This window comes from Sesamum indicum, linkage group LG9, assembly GCF_026168435.1.
Source record: "Sesamum indicum cultivar Baizhima isolate 11 linkage group LG9, ASM2616843v1, whole genome shotgun sequence".
NCBI lineage: Eukaryota > Viridiplantae > Streptophyta > Magnoliopsida > Lamiales > Pedaliaceae > Sesamum > Sesamum indicum.
Window position 1 is genome coordinate 1,806,555 of NC_142665.1, and position 18,848 is coordinate 1,825,402.

General features: G+C 37.7%; 1 long non-coding RNA gene across 2 annotated transcripts; it reads left to right on the forward strand.

Moving 5' to 3' along the window:
• Positions 1–13,902: 13,902 nt before the first annotated feature.
• LOC148786812 (uncharacterized) lies at positions 13,903–18,600 on the forward strand. Of its 2 annotated transcripts, none has more exons than XR_016067186.1 (5): positions 13,903–14,221; positions 14,428–14,634; positions 14,917–14,999; positions 15,132–15,209; positions 18,300–18,600. It is a non-coding gene; the product is annotated as an uncharacterized LOC148786812 (long non-coding RNA). The 2 variants fall into 2 exon arrangements; XR_016067185.1 differs by having other exon boundaries at positions 13,914–14,221; positions 14,506–14,634.
• Positions 18,601–18,848: the final 248 nt, after the last annotated feature.

An 18,848-nucleotide genomic window follows, 5' to 3' on the forward strand; every position in this document is an offset into this window, starting at 1 on the left:
CTTTTGCTTCTCATGTGCACTATTATACCTTCTCTATCTTTTTCTGTTTTTTTTTGTTTTTTTTTGAGAGGAACAAACTTCACTCGAATTATTTGGCTAAGTCGCCACACATGACAACATCAAGTCCAAGGGATGAATCAAGTAAACGACCAAGTAGGAAACAGACTATATATCCAATAAAAAGATTAAATGCAAAATAATATTTTAACACAATTAATTTGATAGAAGATATTTTGATTATAATATACTTGGCATAGTAAAATTTAAAATAAATAAAATGTGAATAATATATAAACACTAATCTAAACTTCAAATCCATCAATTCAAATATAGTCTAAGTATTTCAGTCCTGTTGTGAAAAGACATAAGAGCAAACTCTGTCAAAGAAGAAAATTATTTGCCATTAATTCCTAATTTCTCTAAACTAATTAAAGAATGAACACTATATTCTTAAAAATAAATAGGCAAATAACATTTCAACGTTGTTAATTTGCTAGGAATTTATTTAAAATAAACAATTTATAATAAATGAGCAATAATCATTTTAATGAATATTTTTATTAACAAGAAAATTTTTTATTCTTGTTTGATAAGATATTTTTTAATAAGGTTTTAAAATTTTTTATATAGTAAACCATAATATTAGTATAATATTAATTTATTTATTTACTAATACAAAATAAGGAGAAGGGTTATGATGGAAAAATATTTGGTTTCAAGCAATCGAAATGATGTTTTGAAATATTACAATCGGATTTAAGAAATTAAAAGCAAATAAAGCCACGTTGGAACAAATAACATTCCTTAAATTGGGCTGAAAATACTGATTTTCAAAGGTGGAATGCTAGTTTCCAATTATCGCATGTGGGCTGAAAATTGCTAGCAGTGGGCCACAGCCTAACACTCCACAGTTGATGCCCATAATGATGTGATTTATTTTTTATTTTTTATGTTTCGTAACTGTTCAAAATATAGCATAAATCCTTTTATTTGTTAAGAATTAAAATAAATAATATTCTTTTACTTGTTAAGAATTTAAAAAAAACAGTATAATTATAAAAAATAGCAGCAGCGGTGCTGCCTACTTTTTAAACACCTCCAAAACCACCCCACTCTTGTAACTTTCTTTTTCTTTGCATTATTACAATAATTTCCCCTAAAAAAATACATTCTTTTTATTTACTCTTACACCTGTTTATATATATATAATTTTTCTCTAAAACTGTTTTGGCCATCATCTCTAAGCTTTGTCTTGAAGATCCATTTACACCAATTGCCCGTTTACCAGGCAAAAAAGGGGCAAGCTTCCAAGTGTTGTTGTGCTCTAAGGCCTGCAGCTCATTGTTCATGGCCTCCCTCTATTCCTCATGCTGGATGGCCTAAAGAAAGACTTGGGCTCCTGCAATGTTAGGAAATGGATCGGGTTAAGATGGATAACAGGTGGAATATGAAGGCGATAAAAGACACACGAATTTGTTAACCCAGTTTGGATATAAATCCTACGTCTGGGGGCGATACCAAGCCAGGAGAAAACACTCAAAGAGGAGGAAAATTGAGGAGTACAACACACACACACTTGTATGCAAGTCTTCACCACACGTGAAAGACAACACTCACCCTCGTCTCAACTCTTTCTTTTCTCTCTACTCTATTCCACTCTACTCTATTCTACAAAACAATGCTAATAAGAGTAGTATATATATAGCCATGACTTATCCTTTTTCCAACTCAACTTGGGATTTCTAAGTTGAATCGGGTTATCCTTCTCCAACTCAACTTTGAATCGAGTTATCCTTCTCCAACTCAACTTGGGATTTCTAAGTTGAATCAGGTTATCTTTTTCTTCTTCAAATCAATCTTCATAACTTAACAATCTCCCACTTGAAGATTGATTAGCTTTTCTCCATTTCTTTCTTGGTACCGCCGGGTTTGTCCACTCTAGTCATCAAGGCCAGTCGAAGCCGTACACAGCTTCAACTTCTCCATCGCAACCGCCTTGGTCAGCATGTCCGCAGGATTCTTTTCTCCTTGGATCTTCTCCAGCTGCAGTGCCTTCTTCTCCAGAAATTGTCGGATGAAATGGTACTTGATCTCGATGTGCTTTGTCCGCGAATGGAACGCGGGATTCTTTGCCAGATGGATCGCACTCTGACTATCGCTATGAAGAATCACATCTGCCTGAGGTTTCCCTAATTCACCCAAGAAGTGTTGCAGCCAAATGAGCTCTTTAGCCGCCTCAGTAACTGCCACGTACTCAGCTTCCGTCGTGGACAGTGTGACAACCTTCTGCAGCTTTGAGACCCAGGATACGGCTGTACCGCCATATGTGAACACGTACCCTGTAGTGCTCCTCCTTTTGTCATAGTCACTCCCTGCAAAATCAGCGTCAACAAACCCAAACAAGGTAAGCTTGCCCTTACCAAACACCAATGCTCGGTCCTTAGTACCCCTTAGGTACCTAAGAATCCATTTCACAGCTTCCTAGTGCATCACTCCTGGATTGCTAATAAAACGGCTAACTACTCCCACTGCATGTGCTATATTCGGTCGAGTACAGGTCATAGCATACATCAGGCTCCCAATTGCTGAGGCATACGGTGTGACTCTCATCTTTGCACGTTCGGAGTCAGTCTGGGGGGAATCACTGTTGGATAGTTTGAACTGATTTCCCAATGGCGTTCCAACCGATTTTGCATTTTCCATCTTGAATCTGCATAATACCTTCTCAATATAATCAGATTGAGATAACCATATTTTACCAATACCTTTGTCCCTTCTGATTTTCATGCCCAATATCTGCCTTGCTTCGCCAAGATCTTTCATGTCAAACTTCCTCGATAACTGATCCTTGAGCCTATTGATCTCCTTGACATTTGATCCTGCTATCAACATGTCATCAACATACAGGAGTAGAATGATAAAAAACTCATCGAACCTCTTCACGTAGCAGCAATGATCAGCATTGCATCTAGAGAAACCTATCTCTAGCATGAATTTGTCAAACTTCCTGTACCACTGCCGCGGAGCCTGTTTCAATCCATACAGGCTTTTCTTCAGGCGACACACCTGCTGATCATCTCCATTATACCCCTCTGGTTGTACCATGTATATCTCCTCCTCAAGATCCCCGTGTAGGAAGGCTGTCTTCACATCCATCTGTTGTAACTCCAAGTTCTCTGTCGCTACCATGCTCAACGCAAGACGAATAGTAGTTAACTTGATAACAGGTGTAAAAACATCAGTAAAGTCAATACCATATCTTTGTTGGAATCCCTTTACTACGAGTCTTGCCTTGTACCGCTTCTTCCCGTCTGATTCATCCTTAACCCGATAGACCCATCTGTTCTGTAGGGCCTTCTTTCCTTTTGGGAGCTGACACAATTTCCATGTGTTGTTTTTCTTCAACGAGTTCATCTCGTCGTTTAACGCAAGCTCCCACTTGCTCTTGTGGACATCATTGACTGCCTCTGCGTAACATTCGAGTTCTCCACAATCAGAAAAAAGCAAATAATAAAGAGAGGGGGAGTACCTATCTGGGGCCCTTCTCAGCCTCGATTCTCGACCCAGTGCCAAGGGTGTGCTGCTTTCAGTAATCGGTTCCTCCGATACTGGTTCTGGCTCTATCTCCGTCTGTTCGGTTTCGTCCGTCTGAACTCCCACTGAATCTGTATCTACTGGTCTCATGATCCCGGAATTTGAAATGTCGAGATCAACAAATTCCCTTTCCTTCTTGTCATCGTCCGGGCTTACCTTCCTGTCGTTGTACATTACATCCTCATTGAATATAACATTCCTGCTACGAATTATTTTTCGATTTTGATCATCCCAGAATCTATACCCAAATTCGTCAGTCCCATACCCAATGAATGTACATTTAATCGACTTAGCATCCAGCTTAGTCCGATCATCGTTCAAAATATAGGCTGAACAACCAAACGTACGTAAGAAAGAAAGATCCACTTTCTTACCAGTCCATACCTCTTCTAGTATCCTGTTGTTCAATGGGACAGAAGGCCCTCGATTGATCAAGAAAGCAGCCGTGTTGACTGCATCTGCCCAAAACATCTTTGGTAGTCCGCTCTTCAATCGCATGCATCTCGCACTGTCATTTAGTGTTCTGTTCATCCTCTGAGCAACACCATTTTGCTGAGGTGTCCCCGGGATTGTTTTCTGCATTCGGATTCCATGGTCGGCGCAGTAATTCTTGATACCTTCACTGCTGTACTCGCCACCATTATCCGATCTGAGACATTTCACTTGTAGACCTGTCTCATTTTCCACCAGTGCCCTCCATCTCCTGAATGTATCAAAGGCATCAGATTTTCTTTTTAAGAAATACACCCATACCTTTCTAGTGGAGTCATCGACGAATGTCATGTAGTACGTTAATCCACCAAGAGATGACACTGGTGTTGGCCCCCACAAATCAGTGTGAACAAGCTCCAACTTTTCTTTCCTTGGAGTTCTTCCTGTGGTCAAGAAGCTCACCCGCTTCTGCTTTCCGAACACGCAGTGTTCACAATGACCCACCTCCACCGATTTTAACTCGGGCAACCGTCCTTTCGACTTCAGCACGTTCATTCCTTTCTCGCTCATGTGGCCCAAGCGATTGTGCCACAGGTTAGCCTGCGATACAGTTCCTGCAAAGGGGATGTTTGAACTGGATCCTCCCGCCATGTAGAGCGTTCCCGACTTTAGTCCTCGTGCCAAAGTCATTGCTCCCCGACTGATCTTCCACTTTGCGTCTCCAAATGTCGTGTGGAATCCATCACTATCCAGCTGTCCGACTGAGATCAAGTTCCTCTTCAGTCCTGGTATGTGTCTCACATCATGTAGGGTCCAGCATGACCCATTCGTTGATTTGATCCGCACATCTCCCTTTCCTACAATCTTGAGGGGTTTGTTATCTGCAAGGTAAACTAAGCCAAAATCACCTGAGGTGTATGGCTCCATGATGTCTTTGTTGCTGCATGAGTGGAATGAGGCCCCTGAATCCAAAACCCAATCATCGGAAGAACTGCTCACACTCAACAAAAGTGCATCCGTGATCTCTTCCGTCGCGGCATTCGTTGTCCAGCCCTCCTTTTCCTTCTTTGGCACCCGACATTCGCTTTTCATGTGTCCGGGCTTCTCGCAGTTCCAGCACACCATCTCCTTCTTGCCCTTGTTCTTCCCCCTGGACCTTGACGTTCCACGGTATTTACCCCGTGTATCAGGTCTCCCTCTGGACTCTATATGTAGTGCAGAGCCAGATGATCCACCCAGTTTGCTTTCTACGGGTTTCCTCGTTCAACATCATGTCCCTGATGTTGTCGAACTTCATCTTCTCCTTCCCAGACGAAGTGCTTACCGAAGTAACAACCACATCCCAACTGTCAGGTAAAGATGAGAGCAAAATTAACGCTTTTACCTCATCGTCAAACACGATATCCACAGATGCCAGCTGTGTCGTGAGTTGGTTGAAGTCATTGAGGTGATCGACCACCGACTTCCTCTCCTCCATCTGCAACCTGAATAGTTTCTTCATCAGCATAACCTTGTTCATTGCTGAGGGTTTCTCGTACATATCGGCAAGAATCTGTAGGACTTCCTTCGTGCTCTTCGCTCCCTTCACATGATAGGCGACATTCCGAGAGAGCGACAGGATTATTGCGCTCATCGCCTTTCGATCGAGCACCTTCCATTCTTCATCACTCGTCTTCTCGGACTTCTCTGCAAGTGGTTCGTATAGGTCCTTCCCGTACAGGTAGGCCTCCATCTGCATACGCCAAGACCCAAAGTCAGAACCATTGAACCGTTCGACTGGAAACTTTCCCTCCATCTCAACTCCTTGAACCAGGCTCTTGATACCAGTTGTTAGGAAATGGATCTGGTTGAGATGGATAACAGGTGGAATATGAAGGCGATAAAAGACACACGAATTTGTTAACCCAGTTTGGATATAAATCCTACGTCTGGGGGCGATACCAAGCCAGGAGAAAGCACTCAAAGAGGAGAAAAATTGAGGAGTACAACACACACACACTTGTATGCAAGTCTTCACCACACGTGAAAGACAACACTCACCCTCGTCTCAACTCTTTCTTTTCTCTCTACTCTATTCTACTCTACTCTATTCTACAAAACAATGCTAATAAGAGTAGTATATATATAGCCAACTTATCCTTTTTCCAACTCAATTTGGGATTTCTAAGTTGAATCGGGTTATCCTTCTCCAACTCAACTTTGAATCGAGTTATCCTTCTCCAACTCAACTTGGGATTTCTAAGTTGAATCAGGTTATCTTTTTCTTCTTCAAATCAATCTTCATAACTTAACATGCAAAACAGATAACGAGGCTAGAAACAACTTAAATGCAGGAGTGGTGGAGTGCAAAGAAGGAGGTACATGTGCAGAACATATAAAATCATTAAGCCAAGGAGGACATTGAGTATTTCTGGTGGAACGACGAAGAGGAGGTGCAGGTGGTTGAGGAGCAAGAGGAGAAACAGAAGGGACACAGGAGCCAGAGGAACTGCGGGAAATGGGTGAAAAGTGCAGTAGGATCACAGACAGCATCATCAGTATAAGGGGGAACTAAAGGAAAATGACAGAGACTAAGAGAAGAGAGAGAAACAGGGTAGAAAAAGGAAAGTAATGTTCATGGAAGTGAACATCTCTAGAGATGATAATACGGTTTTTATCCAAGTCATAGAGTTTATATGCTTTCTAGGTCATGGCATACCCTAACAGAATGCACTTGAGAGCCCTAGGATGAAACTTAGACTTGTGAGGATCTACATTACTGGCATAGCAAAGGCAACCAAAGGCACAAAGATGAGTGTGAGAGGGACTGTGATCTATTAATTGTTCAAAGAGAGTTTTCTAGTGGAGGAGCTTTGAAGGTGTTCTATTGATTAAGTAGGTTGTTGTGAGAATGGAATCACCCTGGAACTGTAGGAGGGTTGGTATAGCAAGGCTCTAGTAATATTTAGAAGTTATTTATGTTTGCGTTCAATTCTCCCATTTTGCTGAGGTGTATATGTGCAAGAAGTTTGATGGATGACACCTAGATCTTGACAAAGAGTGTGGCAGTCGTTGTTGAGGAATTCAGAACCTTTGTCCGTCCTTATGACTTTTATATTTATGGAAAATTGGTTATTGATCATGGAGAAGAAATACTTGAGAGTGGAAGCAACTTAGGATTTGTGTCTCAAGAGGTAAGTCCACAAGGAGCGACTGTAATCATCTAGAATTGTGAGGACATAGTTGCACTTTGAAATTGTATAGGTTGTATAATGGCCCCAAACATCTAAATGTATAAGATGAAAGGGGGCTTCAGATTGTGATTCACTGGAAAGAAATGTCATTAGTTTGTTTGGCTTTGTGACACACATCATAGGGTACATCAAGATCGACATTAGTGAAAACACAGATTGGAATATGTTTCATTACGTTTAAAAGAATGTCCCAGCCTATTGTGCCAGGTTTGTACATCACATTGAACTGAGCTAGAACATGCAATATTGCAATGCACAGAGGGAGGAAAGGCATATGTGTTAAGGCACTGTCTAACAATGTAGAGATTCTTGGAAGCAGTCCCTTCAACCAAGCTCCTTTCGTAACTTGGTCCTGCAATAAGCACTTAGCTTTAGGGAACTGAAAAGTATAAGCATTGTGATGACATAACCGGCTGACAAATAACAAGTTGATAGAGAAAGAAGGAATATAAAGACTTGCGTGTGTGTGACATGGTCATTTAAGTGAACAATGCCAACTTATGATGCAAGCTTCATGGAACCACCAGGCAAGTGAATATATTTGGTGTGTGGAGGCTTAGTGTATGAATGAAAAAGTTGAATGTTTCACATATATGGTTAGTAGCCCTGCAATCAATTATCCAACAGTCCGAATCATTTTCAGATGGTCTAGAGGTATTACCAGCAAACTCTTCTGTATTTTGTGACAAGCAAAGTTCGGTAGTGGTGGTATCTACAGATGTTGCCCTTTCATCCAGTGTTGCTGCAGCAACAAAATTTCGATTGCTTGTTCCTTCTACTTGTACTTGTACCAGTTTTGCTCTCCATGAACCTGGAAGCATGTGTCTTATGTAAGACCAGGTTTATGACAGTAGGTGCGCAACAAATTATGTTTATTCAAATATGGTTTCCTCCTGTTTGAGAACATATCTCCTACATCCTTCTTGTTATCTTTCAGCATGAGCTGGTAGACCATTTGTCTTGAGACTTCTCCCATATCAGTGTGAACCTGCCTTTGTTTCTCCACCGTGAAAACCATGGAGAATGCTCGCTCTAAATCTGCCAAAGGTTCTTGCATCAAAATCTAGCTTCTTTCATAATCAAAGCTTTCATGTAACTCCATGAGTAATTGCATCAATTGTGTGTTCTCATTCCTCTCTGCAATTGCTTTGTTTAACCACATGTGCAGCCTCCAGAGGTGCATTTGGGATTAGGCGCCAGGTACGACAATTTGTTCCATATTTTATTAAGTCTGGTCACATAAGCAGTCAGTGATAGATCCCGTTGAATTTGATAGACCATAGGGCCATTGCTCCGCCCATATCTACCTTGAATCTCAAGCCAAAGTTCACGTGAGGAAGATACGTACATGAACGACTCAACGAAATCTCTGGAAATTGAATTCCAAATCCATGACGTGACCATTAAATCCACCCGTCTCCATTGTTCAAAGATCACCGAACCAGCTGTTGGTCTGGGGAAAGTCCCATCAATGAAACCGAGTTTCATCTTTGTCCCAAGCGCTACATAACGGAGCGACTCCATGGTAGAAAGTTTGTTCCGTCTAACGGAGAAGAGGGTAGTGTCAAGCTCGAATTCTTAGAGGGATATATATATATATATATAGTGCATATCTTTCCAATTGTTCTGCAGCAGCTTTGCTGCTCGGACTCACAATCGAATCCGCCATAACTCAGCAATTCTCTATGCGCCATTGAAGTAAAATTGGTTTTAGCACCCCGAGATCTTCACAAGGAAGGCTCTGATACCATGTTAAAGTTTGATCTTGAAGAGATATGACACAGTGGAAGCCATGAAAATGAACATTTAAGCTCTGTTTTCTGTGAATTCGTGTATATATCAATGAGGAAGAAGATGATTGTGATTTATATACAAATGAGCTCCTATAAGTATCACTAACAGATTAACTGACTAAGTAATGACGTGGCCGAATAGACATGAGAATAAATGAATCAGCATACACATCAAACGTAAGAAGTGAAAAAATAAAACAAGCGTGTGACAATAGCGACTTCATCTTGCGTCTACAATATCAGTGTCGTCTTCTTCATGGTTTCATCATCTTCAGGCTAGTGTTTGTTGTTGCTGCTGCTGCTGTTCATGGAATCCATCATCTAAGAATATCATTTGATCTGAGGTTGGATCCAGACAAAAAGAGCAGAGTGGATAACTTACCAAGCTCTATAGCCGCCACAAACAGTTAAAGTCAATTAAGACATCTCTTAATCTATTGAAAGGGTTCAAATTTTAATAAGATTTGAGTATTGTAATTATTTACTTGGAATATGCTTTAGCTACAGGAATAACAATATGGGAAACAATCAATTCAATAATTCTGAGCAAAGGTCATATTGATTGATGAACTATGTTGTAAGAGAAGGAACAAAAATACGAACTAGTCTTCCTTTGGTTATCACATCAAGCACAGACCTCATTTGCCTGGAAAACAAATACGATATAAATGAATGTATTGAAGTCCAACTGTACCTTGGCTGAGCAATGGAAAAAAATGCTCAGAGTCCACGTATTGATTAGTTGTATACCTGATAAACAGTAAGCCACATATAAAAACAAGCATGAGTCAAGCATCAGCTACAACATATATAATTAATTAATTGTTCTTAAGCAAAAGCACCATTCTCCCTCTTCTATGCGAGTACCCAAAAATCACGGTGATGCCACAGAAACTACCATGTGATTCAAGGGTGAAAATTATAGAGACCGCTATTAGCAGGAAGAAAATCAAAATGGCTAAACACACCAAAGTCAGGGTTCAAAACTACAACATTTTGTAATGGTCGTTGTCAACCAATTCAAGAATTGGTTAGCATATCATAACCACCCAAGGCAGTTATCAGATTTTATCAATCCTCCACTCATTTTCCTTACTATATCCCCTCTAGTAAATTAAATCAATCCAAGACCATTCTTGCTAACGAGATATATTGAAAGAAAAAAAGAAGAGGGCAATGGATCTCTCCTATCCTGTTATTGCTCTTATTTCAATAAATACTCTTTAATATCAGGTAAACAAAAATGAGGATACACATCTATGCAAGCACACAAAAATATTACAAAGGACATAAATAGACCACAAAGACACACAATACCCGTAATGAGTATAAAATATTGCAAAACTATGGTGATATCCTGCACGAGAAAAAAGGTTATGTAGATAAAAATGAAGACTTAGAAATTGAAGGAGGATGGCAAATGTAACAAGACGCAGATGACATTCGTTGGCGCTGAAGATAAAAGCAACACCTCACTTCTTCTATGTTCAAAATGAAAGTAAAACATGTCCTATCGTGACACACACACTCACACACCCCACCCCAAACACACACACACCCCCACACACTCCACACGCATACACACACACACACACACACACCCAACACGCACGCACACACCCCCCACACACATGCGCGTACACACACACCCCACACCGCACACGTGCATGCACACACACATACACACACCACACCCACACACCACAAAAAAAAAGATGGACAGACAAGGAAATGGAAAATTCGAAACAAGGAGGGGGCATCATTAAGCAAAACTTCTCAAATTTGTGGCCGATAAAATTGAGAAAAAAATGCAGTCAATTTTTTCAGACGATGAAGTTTCATACTCTCGGTTGTCCTGCACCTGCAGCGTTTTCATGGCATCCGAAGTTCGTAGATATGTATAAGAAGCACTTCGATTTGATGAAGGCCCTGGATTGGTAATTCTGCTTGCAAGGAAGCTACGAATAATTTTTCTTTATGAGCTTTCTCTAGACTATCATGGTTTTCTGAGTTGCCTTATAGATTGTTAAAGATCCCGAGCCCGCTTCTAAAATGATGTAGTCAAAAAAGTGTCGTTTAAAGGGGATTGGGGCATATAGTTTAGTTATAGTAATTTGGTAGGGGGCACTGGTATATAGTTTACGATGCCAAACAAGGGGAACACCCCCCTGTAACCCCCCCCCCCCCCCCCCGTTATTCGGTCTCTCGCGCCTTCCAACTAGGAAGCCGCTCTCTCCCTCGATCGCTACGCTAGGCCCGCTACACTCTTTGATTTCCCATCCATGTAAAGAAGAAACCAATATTGTGAAGACAGGGTGTTAATGGTGGATGGGGTAATCTGGAAGAAAGGGGACATGTTATACTACCCGAGAAGGCCATGCCTCAGCATTCTTGATATTTGGAAGCAAATGGCGGATCAGCCTTAGACGATGCTCCTGTAAGCCCCTTGAAGCTCTATCAGACGTTGGCATGGCAGGTTTGCCTGTCAGTGTGCATAGGTGCCAGCATGGTGTGGCACTCGAGCTGGTTAAGTGTTGAACCAATTTAAGGCAGACGGTTCATCGTATTAGAGTGACGATTAGCCATGCAGAGGTGTGAGCAACAATACGTTGGTGTCGTAGCCTTGTTCTACAGTGGTGAATGATTGTGGGTATGTGTGGATAGGGGCTTTGCATGGAAGGTTGCGGGGGTTGGCTAAATGGTACCCGAGTTTAGTGAAGATAGCACTTGAGTTGCAACAAAGAAAGGTGCCGCCCACACAGGCCGCATGCATTTGCAGTAAGACCGGATGTCATGCACTCATGTAGGACACGACGTTCAAAAGGCAGGAAGTTGCACGTGCAGGCAACATCCAATGTTTAGACGACATCAAGTTGTGCGGCAGGCAGCACCCTACGTGCGGCAGACTAGCAGACAATGTGCGTCGTGGAAGAACGGGAATATATGCGCTCAGGCTGATTGATGATAGCAGTTATGTGTGGCACTTTTATGGTTGTTGTCTTCCCTGTCGCATGTGCCATTATCCCTCATGACAACCGTCGATAGATAGGAGACAAAAATTTATTTTTTATTACTACAAGAAAATAGAAAATTATCAATAAAAAGTATTTAATAATAATTTTAATATCTTATCTCAATCAAACATATTTTACTCGCAAGTAATTACAGCCTAAACTATTTACATTTTGAGATATAAAGAGACACTGTTCTTAAGTTAATAATGTAATTGGTTGAGTGTGGAAAATACTTGGCTAGGTCCAATAATAAATGACGTCTTGATTCTCATAGTTAGATGATATTCTTGTGCCAAAAATGCAAATTTTTTATTTACAACAATTACAAAATATTAAATATGTTATACTATTTTAAAAGCTACATTCACGTACTCATTAATATTTTCAATAATAATGATTTTAAGTTACTTATTAATGTATTTTCAATAATAATACGCGTTAATGAAAGACAGATATAATAATATAAAATAATCATTATTTTTGTAGTATAATCAATATTTTTTTAATACATAATTAATTGTGAGATAAAATAATATATAATGATTATAGTTGATGTGATATATTTTTTTCAAATGTATTTAAAATACTTTTTCTTAAGTTAAAGAATAGTTTTTACAAAATAATTATATCTGCTAGTTCACTTAATTAACTCCTGTATTTACCAGCTCACTAACTGTACTACCTCTCTTGGCGTTATTGTTTTGTTCACGACCATTAACTCTCTCAAGAGTTAGTGAACTGGTAAATATAAGAGTTAATTTTTACAATTAGAAACTAATTATAATTTTTATAAAATAATTATCTTCAATAAAACTTTAAAATTCATTGTTGTAATAAAATAATAATTCTTGCCACTAAATAAATATAATTTGTGATAATATTAAAATTATCATTAATTATTTTTTATCGATAATTTTCTATCTCTTTGCCATAGATTTTATTTTTTTTAATTTTTTATTTCAATCTACTTTTTCTATATATTTTCTCTCTCTTGCCCCACGAATTTTACGCCACATTTTCTCTCATTTAAGATTATCCACACGGCAATCAGCCCAAAAAGCAATAGAAGATGAAATAGGAAAATGAAATAGAAGATCCAATGCCGAAATTGAATAGTGGGATTTTTTAAGTTTTAATAGCATTTACTGTCATGTATATAAAATATGGTGAGATGGACAAAATTGATTTTTTATTAATTGATTTTTACAATTGCAAGATTCTGATCGTCGATTTTAAAAGTGGCTAAAATATGGTGAGATGGACAAAATTGAGATTTTTTTTAATTTGAGGATTTTATTGATTGGACATTTTTTTAATTAGTCTTTCATCCACTACATAAACACTTACATGTAAAAAGAAAATATCAAATTGCATAATATAAATGAGCAAAAAATCCTCTATAAAAAATAAAATAGCAAATTGTTTCATGTGTTGTCATAAGGGGATATTTGCTCATTTCGTATATCAGATGAGTAAGTTGCATTTAACCCCATTTTTTTTATAACATGCACTTATTTCACCTACATGTGTGGGTTATATGTGATTATATTTTTAAATTATGTATGATTTAATTATATTTTAATTCAACACATGCCAGTCATATATTAATGTATTAACACGACAATGGTGCGGATTTTTCTAATTGATATCATATGATATAATATTGTATTGATATAGCATTTTTTAATATTTCTCACTCTTCGCCAGATCCTAACAGAAATAAGGTTCTACACAAGATTAATAAAAACATCGAATTTTTAACCTATTTTTTTTAATATAAGGGTTCTTTGCATTTTGATGATAATACAGGGGCAAAAATGCAATTTACCCTTGAAATCATCATCTTGTTCACGGGTCTGTCACTTTCTCACCCTCAAACCACAGTGAAACCTAATCTTCCCAACTTTACCGTTGTGATTTCAAGAAAGAAAAGAACAAAAAAACTTTACCGTTGTGTGCCCCGCGCCGGCGCATATTTATATAAGAGGAACATCCACGACCAGATTTTGAAAAATCAAAAATAGTGCAGAAGAAAAGCAAGAGGGCGCTCACATTGACATGCCCTTCTTTTTTAACAGCGGCGTTTTTGAACATCGTCTCAGACGTCCTGCCGCCTCCGCCGACTGCCCTCAGCCTCGATCTCTTCTTTCTTAAGGTATTTCTTGAGAGTCTGACATCAACTCATTGCATAAGAGTTCTTTTAAGTTTCTTGAATTATGGGTTCTTGCATTGTGAACTTAAGAGTATCTTGGTCAAAGAAAGTCTGTCTTCCCAACGGAAGATTTAATATGAGTACTTTTCAGTGTCACTGAATTTTGAAATTACACGGCCTTACTCTTTTTCCTTTTTGTCTTTTTTAAGGTCTCGATTTGTTATTTCAAGGTTCTTGAATTTCAATTACACATGGGTTCTATTGTATGTCTTGGATTACGACTGCAGTCTGCGGACAAGTGTCTGGGACTTACATACAAGGATGCTGGTGTGGACATTGTTGCTGGATCAGAACTTGTTCAGAGAATAGGCAAGACGTCTCTCTGAATTGGAGGTTTTGAAGGCTTTTCCCTTTGGGTATGGTTGTTTTTTCATATGATTATATTCAGTAGTGATCCTGTTGTCATTTTGATCGCTAGTGTCTTCAGGGATATTAATACATATTGCCTACACTCGCAAACTGGTCAATTTTTTGGCAGTCTTGTTTTTCAGAGCTTCTTTCTTGAAGGCAGATTTGGCTTTGCTTTTTCCACTTGCATTTTCTGTGTCTAGCTTTTCCTTTTTTCTTTTTTGGCTCTGATTTCATTGGTCTTTTCCCATCTTATAATGTTATTTAATTGCATCCAAATGCTTTCACAGGGGATTCCTATAGAGATGGAGTGGGAACGAAACTTTTGTTGGGTTTAGGGACTCGAATCGACGAGACTACTGGCATTGAATTGGTAATCTTTTGGTCTTTTACATGTTCTTTGTTAATAATGCATGCGTTAATCATTGTTTCGCATCAAGTTTTCACGAGTGTTAATGATATAGTAACTCCTAGGGCAAAACCTTTGTTTTTCCAAATCTGCCAGGAGAACCTGCAGGCTTTGGATTGGATTGTCATCTTTGTCTGCTGGCTGATCCTCCCTACCATTAGGTTGGGAAAGAATGTGAGTCTAGCAATGTTATAATTTGCATGAATGTTGTGTTTCAGAAAAGTTATTTACTAATATATTTGGTTGCAGTTGTTAATATATTTTGCTTGTGTGAATGTATTGGCCATGATTTTCATTTTCCATCCGTATAAATTGCTGCCAATGATCCTTGGTTTACGTGGGACTTTGTTTCTGAAAATGTTTGGCTGCAGTTGTTAATATATGGGGCTAGGCTATACTAGAAATATGATGATTTTTGTTAGTCACACCATGTCGATTATCTTACACAATCTAGCATAAGACAGTTGCTTGAAACTAATGGGACCCCACATGTATCTTCACTTAGATCAGCAACTATGAACCTACTTTAGGAACAGTAAGTAACACTTTGTTTTTCCTGCTATTATCTTTGTTGCCGATCAAGTTCACTTATCTTCTTTCTTAATGCATATATGTGATTCGCTGAATATGAGCTTGACTTTAAATATCTCAATTTCCTCTTTGGACTGTAATGGAACTTCGTAAACCAATTGATACTTGCTCAATTGATGGGCCAGCAAAATATCTTTTCTCAAGTGCATCAAGTGCGGTATTTGTTCTTATGCCTTTTAATTGGAGAGTGCTACAATGTTGTATCTATGTTGTTTTCTTCCATGTCTGTTCGTAATTCTGTCTTGATACCAAGTACAGAGATTCAATAGAGTCACACGGAATTGCTGTTATCAATTCTTTTATTTGCAAGTTTTATTTGTTGGAAAAAGCACTATACTCTAAATTTGATGCAGGCAATGCCGTCACTGAAGTCTCGCTGAAACCCATATTTATTTGCAAGTTTGTTTCTAATTGCATTAAAATTGTGAAATTGTTCGTTAGGTTTTGGGTCCCACAACCCATTGACTAGGTAAGCTGAGTATTTATTTATTGGTGAATTTCTATCCGTACATATAAAGTGAAATTTTAAGAGATTTTCAAATAAAAATTGGACCATATTGAACTAATGTTGGAGGTGATATTTGGTTTTCTTTAGCCCTAACACATATAGCGTTCAATTAGCAAAGGGCATCACCCTACCTGATACATCATTCTCCACATGCATTAAAGTGAAGCATATAAGTTAGTATAGGTTTTTCATACTTGTTTATTAAAAGATTGAAGGCTAGAGTTTGAATTGGGTTTGCCAATTAGGTGCAAACTAGATAACCTCATATCGATAAGAATTGTGTGGGAATTTGTTGACATTTTAGAACCTAATGGTAGCCTTACGTATCTTCATAGTCTTCTCTTCAAGTTTCTAACTGAAAAGCAACCAACGGCCCCTATCAATTCTTCTTTGCTGATTTTTCTCCTATATTTTGGAATCAAGAATGGTTGAGACCATTGATTTTATACTTTGTATAATTCAAACCTAAAATTTGCTGCTCTGATTTCTTTGGAAAGCCGTGCTTTCTCCATTCTGGTTTGGAAAGTATGGGATTAGGGATTTTTTAGGCTGCTCAAAAATGTGAATGATGCAAGTATAGAGTTGAGACCTTAATGAGAGAACAAATATCTCATCTTTTTGTAAATTTATTTTTGGTTCGTTTATTATGTTGGGTTTTCTTCATGAGCTGTCTTAAAACTTTTTGTTGTTAATACATTTGACATTTGTGTATGATTTACAAAAACCATGTTAGTTCTTGTTATTAACATCTTATTTTTGAAGGTGTATTACATAATAGTATGTTGGAACATCTATATTATACAATCATGAATTATTTTATTTGCGAACTTTGGTATTAAATGCTATGCTAATGTGGAACAGTTGTCGAGATGCCAATTCAAAATATATTTTTCAAGATTACTTGGTAAAACTTTTGTGAGTATTATGTACTTTCAAGAGTTCATCAATGATTTTTAAGGAACACAAAGTTTTGATAAGTTGAAATGTATTACTAGAAAATTGTTTCTCTCTTTTGCCCAAAAGATTTTCTTTCCTTCTCAAGTGTTCCTTTGTTTTCACGTAAAGTTCTTAAAATAAATTTTTCTCTTTGACTCAAAGATTTGTTTTTCTTGTGGGGTGGTCTTCTTTAATTCTCAAAATCAGCTTGAATTGCAGTAATTTCTTTCAAATTATTTAAGATAAATTTACAGCGTTTAGAATATTTTTTGTATTTGATTATTCATGGGCATATATTCATTTAATTATTTTTGATAAATGCATGAATAAGTCATGTTTTTGGATTTTCAAGGAAATCTGTTATTGATTTTTATTTCCGTAAAAAAGAATTGGATTCAAAACAGTTTTTGCAGATCTTTGCAACATTTTAAGCTGCATTAAGTTTTCTGTTTTTTAGCAAATTGCATTCATCACCATCTTTGTTTAGACTTCCAAAAAAGTACACTATTTTTTAGCAAATTGCATCCATCACTATCTTTTATTTTGATAAATGATAAAAGTCTTTTAAGATATATATACAAGTGATTTTAACACAAATAATGAGATTGGCATCTCGACTGTTTTGCAATTTAGTATGGAGTATTTGATTTCTGAATTTCGTGTGATTGTGTAATAATGATTTTTCAACAAATTTTTTTGTGATACACCTTCAAATGTTAGATGTCAATGATATGGACATATATGGTGTTTTTGTAAAATTTGTACAAAAATGCAAATGTATGACAAACAAAAAGTTCTGAAAAAGCAACATGAGGCCAAAAGCCAACATAATGAACAGACCAATAATAAATCTACAAAAACATTGGAGTATTATCTCTCGTGTAGGCCTCAACTCCGAACTGCCTTGCGTCCGTCATGTTTAAAGTGGCCTTGGAATTCATAATCCTATTGCTTTCCCTATTAGAATGTTGAGAACGTGAAGGCATAATAGAAATCAGTCCGAATTTTGGGTTTGAATTATGCAAAGGATAATAAAATGGTCTCAATATTTCTTGATTTTTAAATATGGGGAAAAATCAGTAAAGGTGAAATGGATGGGGACAAAGGTTGCTTTTTGGGTAGAAATGGCAGAGAGGATATAGGTTGTCCTATAGTTTACATGCCATTATGTGTTGCATACTTTTCTTATATGGTTGATTTTGCTCAAGTTTTCTTCTTTGTTTTTGCAGTTAAGTTAGCGGTGATGATGATCTGAATGAAAGAGTCTGCTTAACAACACATTCGTGGATTTGTCGATGGGTTCGCCGTCGGTGTAAATCTTGCCTACTGTAAATAGAACCAAGCATGTCTGTAATACTTAGATCATAATTATATATTAAGGAAACCAGAAACAGAGAAAGCATGTAGTTGTTTCCTAGAGATCCTATGTAGTTGTTTCCTAGAGATCCTATGTAGTTGTTTCCTACTATCTTGTAAGTAAATACTTGATGCGGTTCCATGTTTTGAGCAAGCAAGCAATTTTTCTTTTTCCTTTTGCTTCTCATGTGCACTATTATACCTTCTCTATCTTTTTCTGTTTTTTTTTGTTTTTTTTTGAGAGGAACAAACTTCACTCGAATTATTTGGCTAAGTCGCCACACATGACAACATCAAGTCCAAGGGATGAATCAAGTAAACGACCAAGTAGGAAACAGACTATATATCCAATAAAAAGATTAAATGCAAAATAATATTTTAACACAATTAATTTGATAGAAGATATTTTGATTATAATATAC